This window comes from Dipodomys merriami, unplaced genomic scaffold (genome assembly GCF_024711535.1).
Source record: "Dipodomys merriami isolate MVZ:Mamm:240054 unplaced genomic scaffold, mDipMer1.0.p SCAF_854, whole genome shotgun sequence".
Lineage (NCBI taxonomy): Eukaryota > Metazoa > Chordata > Mammalia > Rodentia > Heteromyidae > Dipodomys > Dipodomys merriami.
The window spans coordinates 253,922-268,091 of NW_027206462.1; the positions used below are offsets into that span (position 1 = coordinate 253,922).

General features: G+C 43.7%; 1 long non-coding RNA gene across 2 annotated transcripts in view; it reads left to right on the forward strand.

The window, feature by feature from the left end:
• Positions 1-392: 392 nt before the first annotated feature.
• Positions 393-14,170, forward strand: part of LOC138820283 (uncharacterized) — a 66,198-nt gene continuing 52,420 nt past the window's right edge. For both annotated transcript variants that reach the window (XR_011369812.1, XR_011369811.1), the window contains exon 1: positions 393-589. This is a non-coding gene — a long non-coding RNA (uncharacterized lncRNA). The remainder of the gene's footprint in view (positions 590-14,170) is intronic.

Here is a 14,170-nt window from a genome sequence, read left to right on the forward strand (position 1 = left end):
TTCTCAGAAACACAGAATCACATTAAAAATTACCTTACAATTTTTCCAAACTTCAGTAGGTGGTATAAATGCTGCATGACTAACAAGCTGGCTATACATAAACTGAGGCCCCGGTGGGGCTTTTGTGTATTTCCTTCAACACTAGTTCCTGAAACCCAGGGATTCCATTCAATGGTAATGCCTGCAGGTTCTGGTCTCCATGGTGATTGGGCCCTGCATTCCCTCACATCTGGGTTTGCATTCCTGGTGAGCCAATCTGTGCGACCAAGCCACATCTACTGACCCAAGGAGAAGCCGTTTCGCTGAAAAGCCTCGGCTCACGCAGGCTGCATGAACCTGTACTGAATAAAGCCTCAAGCCATCGTGCTCTCGCTTGCACACTGGCGGCACGGGGGGCGGAGCCCGGCCTGGTGCTCGCGGGGAAGGGTGGCCTCGGGGCTCTGGCTCCGGGTAGCGGGGTCGTGAACGTGGCTGGCTCATGTCTGGGCACGGATCCTGGTCTAAACTTGTGGTAGAGAATCAGAAGCGCTGAGCAGCAGGCACAACTCTGGCCAAGGCCTTGGTGGCACCATCCCAGGAGCTGGATCCGGTGAGTCCAGCACGCCATGCCTTATGGAAACATCTGGTGGGAGGTGGCGGATCCTCCACTGCCCCGTAAGCCCCACTGCACATGCGCAGCCCTGCCTCCTTCCGCGCGCCCCCCCCCCCCCCCCCGCATTGCCGGAGGTCAGGGTCCGGAATCGGTCCCCTAGTCAGGGTTGTCAGTGGCCGGTGCAGGGTGTGGTCGATAGGACCCGCTGGGGGAGCCGCCGGGCAGAGAACTGGGTCCTTCCGGGGCTCTGTGTGGACCGGCTCCGGGGGCGTTCGTGGGTCATGGGAACCAGGGTTCGGACCGCAGCACCTAGCAGCAAAGCGGGACAGCGAACAGCATCAGGAGATGGAACGGCCCCCAAGTGTGCTGGACACCCACACATTGTCAAGCCGCCTTCGTTGAGGGAAAGGCAGGGAGAGGCAGAGCGGCTCGGGGACAATCTTTCAAGAAATACCCGACTCGGTATCTCAACCGTCATGGGAAAAGCTGCGTAGATGAAATCGGAGGCAGGGGCTGGGCCACCGCACCCGCACCGGACCGCGGTGCCCGCAGCTTCTACGTCCCTCCTGGCCACCTCCTTCCGCTGCACCCTCCTCCTCTCCTTTGCCCTTTTATTAAGGGATGATAAGGATCACTCTTAGTGGAGAAGGACTGTCCTGAGAGCAGCCCAGGTCTCCAGGGCCAGGCCATTCCACGGGCTGGAGCTGAAACTACTGCGGTGCTCAGAGCTTGGGTGCAGTGAGCGCTGCTTCCCTCCAGAGGGCGCGCTCAGCGCGTGGGTATCATGGGGCCCAGGGTGTAGTGAGCGCCGCTTCCCGCTAGAGGGTGCTCTGGGAGCGTGCACATGCTAGGTTGTTCTGTCAGACTCCCTTCTCAGATAATGATTAGGAGAGTCACAATTAGGCTTGCTTCACATAAAACCTAAAATGAAATAAGTTCCATGCATGTATTGTAATGATAGGACTTGAAAAACAATTAGTATTTACCTGTTTTCTGTATGTTAATGGCTGCTTGGATAGGTGAGGTGAACTAATGTAGGAAAAGTCAGGGTGATAGGGTTAGAATGGGGTAAAGAGAAAAATGAAAAGTAGTGAAAGTAATTTTCATGATAGCGAGTACATATGAACAGACATTCCATGCTAATAAGTAGGTGATGAATGGTTGAATTAATTCAGATCATTACTGTGACTTTAGGAATATCAAGGTATAGAGATGAATATGGTTCTGGGGGGAATAATTTTCAGCATTGTCAGAGACTAAGGCTTTGCAGGTAATGAGTATAGTTATTTTACACTACAAGAGTAATACCAAACCCACAGCAGCTTCACAGGCTATCAATGTGAGAATATTATTACGCATTGTAAAACACAGAGTAAAATGTGTGTTCAAGATTATTACAGTGAGCCAGGAACCGGTGGCTCATGCCTGTAATCCTAGCTACTCAGGAGACTGAGATCTGAGAATCGCTGTTCAAACCAGCCCTGGCAGGAAAGTCTGTGAGACTCTTGATCTCCAATAAACCACTAGAAAACCGGACGTGGTGCTGTGGCTCAAGCGGTAGAGTGCTCACCTTGAGCTGAAGAGCACAAGGACAGTGCCTAAGCACAGAGTTCAAGCCCCAGGACCAAAAAAAAAAAAGATTTCTAAAGTAGGCGATCATAAATAATGATGATATTATACTGTCAAAGCAGAGAGGAAGAATGTGAGACCGGAAACATCAGAGCTCAACATACAGAGTAGCTACCATTACAGGCATGAAACACCAATGCCCAGCTTAATAAGGAATTTATTATTATAGAAATACTTAAGTAATTGTACAAAGAACTTCAGTTCAACATATCAGTTTGTGAGTGCAATGTATCATTACATTTACTAATAGTATTTTATGAAGTTGATGTACAAAGGGTTTTAATTTCCATACTTGAGATCATGAGTACAATGCATGTGATAGATGTCACCCGTTTTATCATTCTTGTCATCCCTTCCCCAGCCCCCATCACCTCAGTTTGTCTAGTTCCATTTTCACACATTCACATTGACTATCATGGCTACATTCATCTACCCTTCCTGTCTTCACTTGTCTACCCCAGTTTCCTTGACATTATCCTTCCTGAATATACTACATTGTAGTTCATGGTTTTGTGCAGGGTCCTATTTTCCTTAGAAACAGCTATTATTCCAAGATCCATGACTTAGTGTGTGGTCAGGGTCAACATTTCACTAGTATGTTTTCCTAGGTGGTCAGCTTTCTACCCAAGATAGAAGTCCTGTGGGTTTTGTTGTTGTTTTTGTTGTTTCCCCAAATCTTTGCATTTTCTTTTTATTTATTTCTTGCTCTTTCTTTTTCCTTTTCTTTTGTCGGTCATGGAAAAACACTCTGGGCCTGGACCCTGTCCCTCAGAATTTTAGCTCAAGGTTAACGCTGTACCACTTGAACCACACTGCCATTTCCAGTTTTCTGAGTGGTTTATTGGAGACAAAAGTCTCACGGCCTTTCCTGCAGGGGCTGGCTTTGAAGCACGATCCTCAGATTGCAACATCCTGAGTTAGGATTACAGGCAGGAGCCACCTATGACCAGTGTGTGTGTGTGTGTGTGTGACCAGTGTGTGTGTGTGTGTGTGTGTGCGTGTATGTGTGTGTGTGCCCCAGTCCTGAGTATTGAATACTGACGCTTGAATTCAGGGCCTGTGTTGTCTTTGAGCTTCTTTTTTTTTATTGCACTCTGCCACTGGAGCCACACCTCCACTTCTGGATTTGTTTGGGGCACGTTTCTGGAGTATCACAGATTTCCTGCCTAGCCTGGCTTTCACCCTTAATCTTCATATTTCAGCATCTCTAACACAAAGATGAAACTTTAATAATAGCAAGCTATCATGTGACAGATGCCAATATATTAGGTTTCCTACACAGACTACTGAGTTCTCAGTATCTCTAATGTGAGTTCAGACCTCCAAAACAGCAAGCAATAAACCATCATGACTGTCTCTGGGAATATACAATTTTTAAAAATATTCAATTACCAGCTGGGTGCCAGTTACTCACATCTGTAATTATTGATACTCATGAAGCTGAGATCTGGGGATTGCAGTTTTAAGCCAACCTGGGTAGGAGTCACTTATCTACAATAAGCTAATCAGAAAAAACTGTGTAGTGGCTCCAGTGTTTCAATGTGGCTCAAGTGGTAGAGTGCTACCCTTGAGCACAAAGTGGCTCAGGGACAGTGCCTAGGCTCAGATTTCAAGACTTGGGACTGGAAAAACATTCTTACCAGAGCTCCCACAAATAACTACCTTCCTTTATGATGAAGGTTTACATTAACTATATTTATTCTCTGTACCAATAGCAAATGCCACCTTATCTTCATAAATCAAGACTTGCTTCAAAAATTCTATTTTGTAAAAATAGAAAAATGAAAAATTCATAAATCAAAAGTGGCTTACATTAAACAAACAAGTTTCTGCCGGTCGCTGGTGGCTCACGCCTGTAATCCTAGCTACTAAGGAGGCTGAGATCTGAGGATCTCGGTTCAAAGCCCGCCCGGGCAGGAGAGACCATGAGACTCCTATCTCCAATAAACCACCAGAAAACCAGAAGTGGCACTGTAGCTCAAGTGGTAGAGCGCTCGACTTGAGCTGAAGAACTGAGGGACAGCGCCCAGGCTCAGAGTTCAAGCCCCACGACCGACAAACAAACAAACAAACAAACAAGTTTCCAGAGCTCAGAATTCAGGGCTCAGCAGGAGACTTTGCTCCCACAGACCTAGGACTCACCTGACCAGTGCCTTCTCATATCCAGGAAGTCCAGAAGGATGTTGTAAATGATCATGAGGTTCATTAGGAATGTTACCAGGTAGGGAATAGTGCACTTGATTAAAGTCAGTAGAATTGGATGGGGTGATAAGCTGGGCTCAGAGCTCCTTCACTGACCTGAGAGTCACCTCGGTGTGGTGTGACTGACATAAATGGTCAAATGTAAGCTGTCTCTAGTAAATCAGAAATCTTGACAAAAAATCATTTATCAGAGGTGCAGGTAAGGGAACTACGATATTTTTCTATCAGTGCAGGACAGAAGCAATGGTGTTTTTTAAACATTTATTATTATTGTTGTTATTGTTATTGTTATCTTTAGGTAATTATACAAAGAAGTTCCCATTCTACAAGACACTATGTAAATACAAGGTGTCTGACAACATTGTCACTCATCCCTCCTAGCAATGGTGTTTTGAACAAGAAAAAATAATGAGTCAGCAGTGGAAGAATGCTTGCCTTGCAGGCATGAGGCATGAGTGGGGAGGTGCTGGTAGGAGGCAGATAGTGCTGGGCTTGGAACCAGAGTGAGGAGGGGCAGCTGCTAATCATGACAAATCTGGGAACAGCCAGCCAGCGGGGCGACCTAAGGACATTCACCTACCAGGGCCCACGAGAGGGCCACATCCAGGGCACTTGAAAGCAGGCAGGAGGGACCAGGACACTGCAGTCCTGGAGAGAGCCACTATGGACTCCCACTAGTGTGTCCTGTCCCTACAGACTGTCCAACAATGCAGTCTCACTTTATTCAGAAGGAACTGGGGAACCAGCTCAGGCCCCGATGCCCTGCCAGTCCCCACTGCCTTCTCAGGCCACCTCCCTTCTCTATCCTTTCTTCTCCCTCCCTCCTCAACCCACACCAGAATGGAAAACAGAAAACATTATTTTCAAGTCTTGTTTGTTATAAGATTCTTGAACATAAAATAAAGAACACTTGCAATAATATAAAGGGATAGCCCAATTAAAAAATGCTCAGTGCTGAACACCAGAAGTGCTGAGCTCAGAGCTGCTGATGGCTGTTGTACACCTGCCTGAACAGACTAACCAACACTCAATATTGCACAGTAAACTACAATCGTTTATGGGGATTTTCATCTCCATTGTTTCAAAGAAGTTCCTCAGCAATGTGTCATCCCACGATGGATCATGCTGTCATCTTATTTAGTGAGCATGCTGAGAGCTGGAGAATAACAGTTCAAAAGCAGCCTAGGCAGAAAAGTCTAGGAGATTCCAACTGCAAAACAACCAGCTAAAGGCCAAGCCAAAGGCATTTTTCAGGAGTTAGAATACCTCATGCTCTGCTATTGTAATTATGCAATCAAAGGTGTGCACATGTGCATCCTGCCTGGGAACACTGCAGTTTCTAGCTTCTGGGCAGCAGGACAGGGAGTTCATCTCTTCTTTACTTATTTGGTAGAATCTGGCTTTTTGTATATTTCCCTATATTCTCTATGTTTTATTTACTGATCATAGTGATGAAACTCGGGGCTGGGCACTGTCCCTGAGCAATTTGGTTCAAGGATAGTGCTCTGCCACTTGAGTCACAACATCACTTTCTGCATTTTGGTGATTAATTGGAGGTACCAGCCTCATGGACTTTCCTGGGCTGAGTTTGAACCATGGTGCTCAGATCTCAGCAGCTAGCATTACAGAACCATGGGCATAAAACTTTTGTTAGAGGTTAGTCCTTATTGTCTTAGTCAAGATTTTAGCTGAGATGGAGTCAGAGGAGAAGGAGCAAATTCATCTTGACTGTCTGCTTTCAGAAAAACAACTTATTGCATTTAATTTTTCTATAAACTCTGCTCTGTTTCTAAAGAAACTGAAAACTTTTTATTTTTTACTTAATAAGCTGTGTCCCTGAGCTCTTTTGGTTGAGGAGTAGCATTCTGCCATTGGATCCATAGCTCCACTTCTGGAGCTATTTTGGTGTTTTTTTTTTTGTCGGTCGTGGGGCTTGAACTCTGGGCCTGGGCACTGTCCCTCAGTTCTTCAGCTCAAGGCGAATGCTTACCACTTGAGCTACAGCGCCACTTCCGGTTTTCTGGTGGTTTATTGGAGATAGGAGTCTCACGGTCTCTCCTGCCTGGGCTGGCTTTGAACTGCGATCCTCAGATCTCAGCCTCCTGAGTAGCTAGGATTACAGGCGTGAGCCCACAGCGCCCGGCTTCTGGAGCTATTTTGGAAATTAAAAAATAAATTAAACTCGGTGGGGAAGGTGGCTCAGTGGTAAGTGCTTGACTTGCATGCATGAGGCCCTAGATTCGATTCCTCAGCACAAACCACATAAGCAGAAAAAGCTGAAAGTGGCACTCATTTGATATGGATGAGTTGGTGTCCCACAAAGTTTTTGCCCAGGATGGCTTCAAACCACAAATCTACTTCCTAGGTTTACAGGTGTGACCCACTATGCCATGGTTGTGGTTACTATCAATTGTCAACTAGAAAAGGCTAAGAAATGCATTAGAGGTTACTAATGCACAACTCTTGGTGCTTAATAGAGGCTATTTCATGAGAGCAATTATGTGCACTTTGCACATAATGTTAACTTGTAACACCCTGGAAAAAGCATTTGTAGACAAACATTTAAAAATACATGTAGGTGGTACCTTGTAGGACCCAGATTTAAGCAAGATGACAGGCTCCATGGAATGAAAATCGGTGTGCCTAGAAGTGGACTTTAAAAGCAGTTTCCTTTGCAATATCTTTTCTCTTCCTGCTTGATAAGCATCATGATACACTATTATAGCAGCAGAAGTGGATAAGAGCAGAGAGAACTATCTTGAAACATTTACTTCCAATCTAAAGTGGACCTTCCTCTGACATCTGATGACAGGACAATGGTAGGCTTCCACACTTCTGTGGTTACTCAGTAGGAATACACTAAAGCCATCCCTCAATCAGATCCTGTGCTTCGTAATGAAGAAACATGCGATGACCATCTTGCACTCCATTCACCATTTGAGAAAATGAAATCTGGTGCATTTACTAATAGAATGTGTAGTATAATAAAGTTTTTTAAACTGCAACAAATAAAAAATAAATTTATAAATTAAATTGAACAAAAAACACCCTAGAAAGTAGTGGTTTTGAGAAGAATTTGAGAGCTTGGCAGCAGTGGCACATGCTTGTAATCCCACCTTATCATATTACTGGGAGCTGGATCAATGCCTACCAAGGCAGAAAAGTGTTGTCCCCATCTCCAAGAAAACAAACAAACAAACAAAAAAAGAGTCCATGTGTCCTGGATGAAATCCCCAAAGGCTGCTCCTCAGAGGGTGATGTGTGATGCTGTGAGGATGAAATCTAACCTGTAGTGGAGCCCTCAGGGTATTGGTCATGTCAGGAATATGAAATGCCTGTTAAGGAGAATGCCTGAGGCTGGGAAGGTGGCTCAGTGGTACAGTGCTTGCTTTGCATGCATGAGGCCCTGGGTTTGATTTCTCAGCACTATATAAGCAGAAAAAGCCAGAAGTGAAGCTGTGGTTCAAGTGGTAGACTGCTAGCCTTGAGCTGAAGATCTGAGGACAGTGCCCAGGCCCAGAGTTCAGGCCCCACGACTGAAAAAAAAAAAAAAAGGTAAATGTCCTGTGGCCTGCAAGTAAAAATACCATAAGGTGGGAATTTTCCTTTCTGATTGAGTGGAAATCTATAATCTGTGCCATTTTCCCTCTAGTGTATATGAGTTGTTTTTCACTTCATAGTGACTCATGCCTAAGAGTTTTCCTAGAATCGCATAAGAAAATTTAGTCTTAAAATTTTGAAGACTTTTCGATTGTTTACAGCCATGGGGAATTCTGGGAAATGGATGGACAAAAACCTACAAGAGCAAAGGTGGAATCTTAGGGTTATGAAGAACTATTTGGGTTCCAGGTTAATAAAGGTGGACTTGTGATGGATATGTTGAGTATTATTAGCATGAGTGGATTAAGAAGTAGCTAGGAGATTAGGAAAGCACTCCTTGGGTTACATTGTGTTACTGCAAGGAGGATTAACAGTGTGGATAGATCTTCACTCAATGTTGATGAACATTACCATCCCATTCTGGGAGCCTGAGAGAATAAATATCCTAAAAGGAGAATGCCAGGTACATCGATATGTTCTCATTCTCATTCTCTCCTCCATCTACTTCCAAGGAATCACTCAGTATGTGAGAAGGTTTTCTTATAAAAACTTACGTGTACTGAAAAATCCTGAAATTATAGGCAAAATAAGCCTGTCCTGCTTTAATTTGTCTGTATCAGATCTTCTGTCACAACAATGGGAACTCATTAAGACACTGCCACTCTCTGCCTTTTACTGGGAACCCTTTCCCCAGGAGAAGAACCATGACCATGAAGAGACTTGCTCTGGTCAGTTGACAGTATGTCACAGAGGCTGGTAGCCACACCAATGGTTCCCATCATTTCGCCAAGCCTAAGTGGCAAGTTGTAGGTTGAAACAGCATTGATGCTCCCCATAGCCTGGACTATTCCAGCTGCATCAAGCTGTCAGTGGTACTCGGGTCAGTGCTATGAGCCTTATGGCTGACTAGATGTGTTGCTCAGTGAGGATATCTTAGAATCCCCCATCTTGCTCCCATGTCTCACTTCTGGTCCACATGCTTACTCCTTCCAGTCATTCACACTGCCTATGTGCTTGTTTGGTTGAAAGCCTTTACTATTAGTTTGGGTCCAGAACTCTGGTGTACATGACAGGTCATAGTTAAGGCAAGGGCTGTCCAACATGAATAAGTACCATGCTTGGGCCCCTTGCAGAATCTGCTTGGTTCAGACTCCACCATGCCCTATGTAGTGCCACAATGGCACTCTGAACATAGGCTCTCTGAACACACACAAGAGACAGACCATTCTTGCTGCTCTAATGCCTCCCAACCCACCCAGCATTCTTGCTGAGCTGCTCCATGGCCCCAAACCTACCAACAAAGTGCTTCTCTAGTATGATCTTGTCATAGCTGCAGGTCACACAGTGTCACCTCCAGCTATTTCTAAGTAGTTTATTGGAGATAACAGTCTCCTGGACTTTGAGCTTCTTTTAGCTATCATTCTACAATTCCCTTTTCTGATCTTATTATATCTTTCCTGAGTATCCAGTATGCTTATTATGTAATTTGCCTACACTTGAGCTGTTGTCATGACTAACAAAGCCAGGTTCACAAGTCTCCAGTGCATCAGGAATAGATTAGCTGGAAAAGCAAAGTGTTCAGAAATCCAAGGCTAGCTTGATTTCTTCATGGCATGAGAAAAGAAATAGAAATCTGCATTCCTTGAGCTCAGAGAGACTATTTTCTGTCTTTCACATAGAATTAAGTTTGTTTAGTCACTAACTTGCAATTTTTTTTTGTCTATTACCATATTTTATATTCTTGGATTTGGAAATCAGGGAGCAATCTAGCACTGAAGGCATCCCTCCAGCCCCATTGGTTAATGTTATATTTTTTTCAGATAAGAGAGGATCCCACATACTTTCCCCAAGTCCTTCCTGACACTTAGAGCTTCCCAATCCTTGTCTCTCACTGTGCCTTACATGGACTAAACAAATTTAAATAGGACAACTCTATACTTCATGAAGAATACTTACTAGAACTTAACGTTGAGACTTTTATTTTTATTTTATTTGTGAACATACTGTACAGCGGGGTTACAATTACATGGGCAGGATAATGCATACATTTCTTACCAAGCATTGCAGCCTCCTCCTTTGTTTACCCTTCACATCCCTTCTGTTAATTGAGACTTTGTTTTTGAAGCACCTTCTTAAAATTTATATTATTTCATTTTAATATATTTTTATTTTTAATTTTTCATTATACAGTTGATATATAGAGGGATTACAGTTACATAAGTTAAGCATACATTTCTTTTTGGACAATGTCATCCTTTCCCCAATCCCAATTTTCCCTTCCAATCCCCACCCGCAAGTTGAATAGTGCATCTTCAGCATAGTGTCTATTGAATACCATTGCTGCATTTGTTCACCCATTGTCTTATTTCATTCTTAAGCCAATACCAAATTCTGTCATTCCTGGCTATTAAGTGAAGGAACTGAAGTTCAAAGAAACTCAAGATCACATTGCTAAAAGAGCTAAAGTTTACAATTGAATAGATTTAGCTGTGCATGATGGTGTGACTGTTATCTCAGCTGCTAGAAGCAGAGGCAGGATATTGTCAGCACGTTGCCTGTCTAGGCTGCATAGTAACACTGTTGCAAAACATCAAAACCAAATGAAAAAAAAAAACAAGGATCTACCAATGCTAGAGATTATGTGGAGATTTACAGCATTAGTCTTTAAGGAAGGAGACTAAGGACACAGAAATGTAGTTTAACTTGGCTGGGATAATGGTATCCTGATCATGGTATCAGGCTGCTGTTCTTCTTTTTCTTCTTTGTTTTTTTGGTTGGTTGTCCTGAACTCTGGGCCTGAGCACTCTCCCTCAGCTCTTGACCAAAAGGTAAGCCCCTTACCAATTGAGCCACAGCACCACTTCCAGCTTTTTTCTGCTTATGTGGTGCTGAGGAATCGAACCCAGGGCCTCATGCATGCAAGGCAAGCACTCTACCACTGAGCCAATTTCTCAGCCCAGGCTGGTATTCTTCAGCAGATACTTTATGAGTAGGATTTCAGTGATGATGGAACTTTAGTCTATATTTCTATTGTCTATATGTGTATAGCTGGTACTTATATGTATGTATTAAACATGTGAAATATGGTTTAGGATAACTGAAGGCTGACTTTAAATTGTATATACTTTTACTTACATTGCAATAAGATGGAACACTCTATTATTCCTTGTCTAATGTTCAATTTTAATGCAAGCCAAAGCTGGTACTGTGACTTTACTTTCAACTACTTCATGGTGGAGACAAAAATAAAACAGGATTTCAGGTGTCAATAACAGCTTGACAGGTGTCAATAACGGCTTGAGTGTCTCTTAATGTGCCAATCCCTATTGAAGACAGATATTCACTTTGTAAATTCTTCAATTATTCAGCAAGAATCTAGGAAAGCACTCTAGAAGTCTAGGGAAAAAAAAGGCAGTGTGACTAAGGCCCTGCTAAAATCAGTAGCCACTCTGGAGGGACAGGAAGTGTCTTGGGAAAGTGTCTGTTATCTGTTGCACTACCTTAGACTATAGCACTGGGATGCTGTGGCACAAAAGCCATGTTCACATGAACTGTCTAATGCTGTTCAATCTTATTTTATCTGTGGCAATCCTTTTCATATGAAATTTGTTACAAAAATGGGGAGCTCTATAATTTGCAGCAAGTGTGGGGATAGAACCATGGCCTTATTTCCTGAAGTAAGTTGCTGTTGGTGGCTCTGGAGGTGCCTCTGTGATGCCAGGATGGCATGCATAGAATACAGGTGGAGCCTAGATAATTCTCAAGGGTCAGCTGCAGATGAGTTGATAGGCTTGTGAAGGAAGGAAATATTTGGAGGTGAGGTGTGATGCCGCCATGACAGCATCTCTAATTAAGTAGTTTGAAATACATTTCAAAAGAGCTCAAGGCCCTGAGTTAAAGCCCCTCAACTGAAAAAAAATCACTGATTTTTCTGGCCAAGGTGGCTTTAAACCATGATCCTCTTATCTCAAGCTCCTCATTTGCTAGGATTACAGGCATGAGACACCAGCATCGGCTTTGCCTTTCCTTTTCATATTATGCTATAAAAATTTGTATCATCATTTTATTTTTTTTTTGATTTTTTTTTTTTTTTTGGCCAGCCATGGTGCCTGAACTCTGGGCCTAGGCGCTGTCCTTCAGCTCTTCAGCTCAAGGCTAGCACTCTACCACTTGAGCCACAGCACCACTTTCAGCTTTTTCTGCTTATGTGGTGCTGAGGAATTGAACCCAGGGCCTCATGCATGCAAGGCAGGCCACCGTCCAGCCCTGTATCATCATTTTATTATTGTATCATTATTGAGCTATATTTTTAGTGCAATTGTTTGCATTTTCCTCCTCTTTAATCCTTCCACTTCTCCTTCACTTGTACTTTACTTTTACCATTCTAAGCTTGAACTCCTTACTGAAGTTTATTGCTCAAGGCTAGCAATATACCACTTGAGCCACTGCTCTGCTTTTGCCGGTTAATAGACAATAACAGTTTCACAGACTTTCCTGCCAGGGCTGGCTTTGAACAACCATCCTCAGATCTCAGCTTTCTAAGCAACTATGTTTATGGCAGCATTATTTACCATAGTCAAGATATGGAACCAACCCAGATGCTCCTCAGTAGATGAATGGATTGGAAAAATGTGCTGTGTGTGTGTGTGTGTGTGTGTGTGTGTGTGTGTGTGTGTGTGTGTGTGTGTGTGTGTGTGTGTGTGTAATGGAATTCTATGCCTCCATCAGAAAGAATGGCATCTCACCACTCATTAGGAAATGGAAAGACTTGGAAAAAAATTATATTGGTCCCATGGTTTCTGCTGTCTCTTTTGCTGCTAACACGCTGGAGTTTAGGAATTGTTTATTTCTCAGTGCTAATAAGAGAGAGGGAGCCAAGCACAGGAGGCTTATGCCTGCAATTCTAACTACTTAGGAAGCCGAGATCTGAGGATTGTGGTTCAAAGCCAGCCCAGGCAGGAAAGTCCCTAAAACTCTTTTCTTCAATTGACTAAATGAAAAGCAGAAGTGGGGTTGAGGCTTAAAGCAGCAAAGTGCTAGCCTTGAACATAAGAGCTCAGGGATGGTGTCCAGGCCCCAAGTTCATGCCCCATGAACATCCAAAATAGAGAAAAAAGAAACTGAAAGAGGAGAGAGAAGAGAGAGAGGGGGAGGGAGGGGTTGGGAGAGGGTTGGAGAGAGGAGGGAAAGGGAGGGAGGGAAGGATGGAGAGGTACTTGGTTTTCTAAGTCAGAGCACCACGTCCAGTTTTCTAGTGGTTTACTGGAGATAAGAGTCTCCTGGACTTTCCTGCCTAGGCTGGCTTTGAACCATGATCCTCAGATCTCAGCCTCCTGAGTAGCTAGGATTACAGGCATGAGCCACTGGTGCCTGGCTGCTTGTGATATATGATTTGGCCATATTGAGTCCCCAGAGTGTTCACCTTCCCCATCTTTCCCTTCGTCACCTTCATCTTCTCTGGAAGTCTTTTTACTTTCATTTCCCCTTTATTTAAAAAATGTATTTCCTTTGGATTCTAGTTGGGTAACAGGTATTTTTTTCTGCATCTCATTTATTTCTCTTACTATGAAAGTATGAAGATTTTTTAATAGCCTTTTTAGCTGTGTTCCTGTGGCTCATACTTGTAACCCTAGCTGCTCAGGAGGCTGAGGTCTGAGAATCAGTTTGAATCTATCCCCGGGCAGACAAATCCAAGAACCTAATCTCCACTTAACTAGCAACAAGATAGAGGTGAGTTGTGACTACAATGGTAGAGTGCCAGACTCAAGTTAAAGATCTAAGGGACAGTACTCAACTCTAGTACTGTAACAAACATAACGGCAAACAAATCCCTTTTTAATAAAGAGACATTCACAGTAAGCTCAAAAACAGAACATCAGAATCTGCTGTGACAATCTCCTGTGGGAAAATGTTACACAGAGAGGAAGCCCCAGATGCTGACAGATGGCCATAGCTTCTCCTCTGTACCTGCAGATCCTGAAAATCAATGTGTGATGAGCATCCCCGTGGTGGCACAGAGCGTCCCATGCTGGTGCTGAGTACACTTGCTGGTCTTGAGCAACCATCAGGGAGGTTAATGTCTGGGGTCACACTTGGGTCCCCTGTGTCTCATACAGTAGTACAAAGCTATGTCCTATCTTCTCAGAC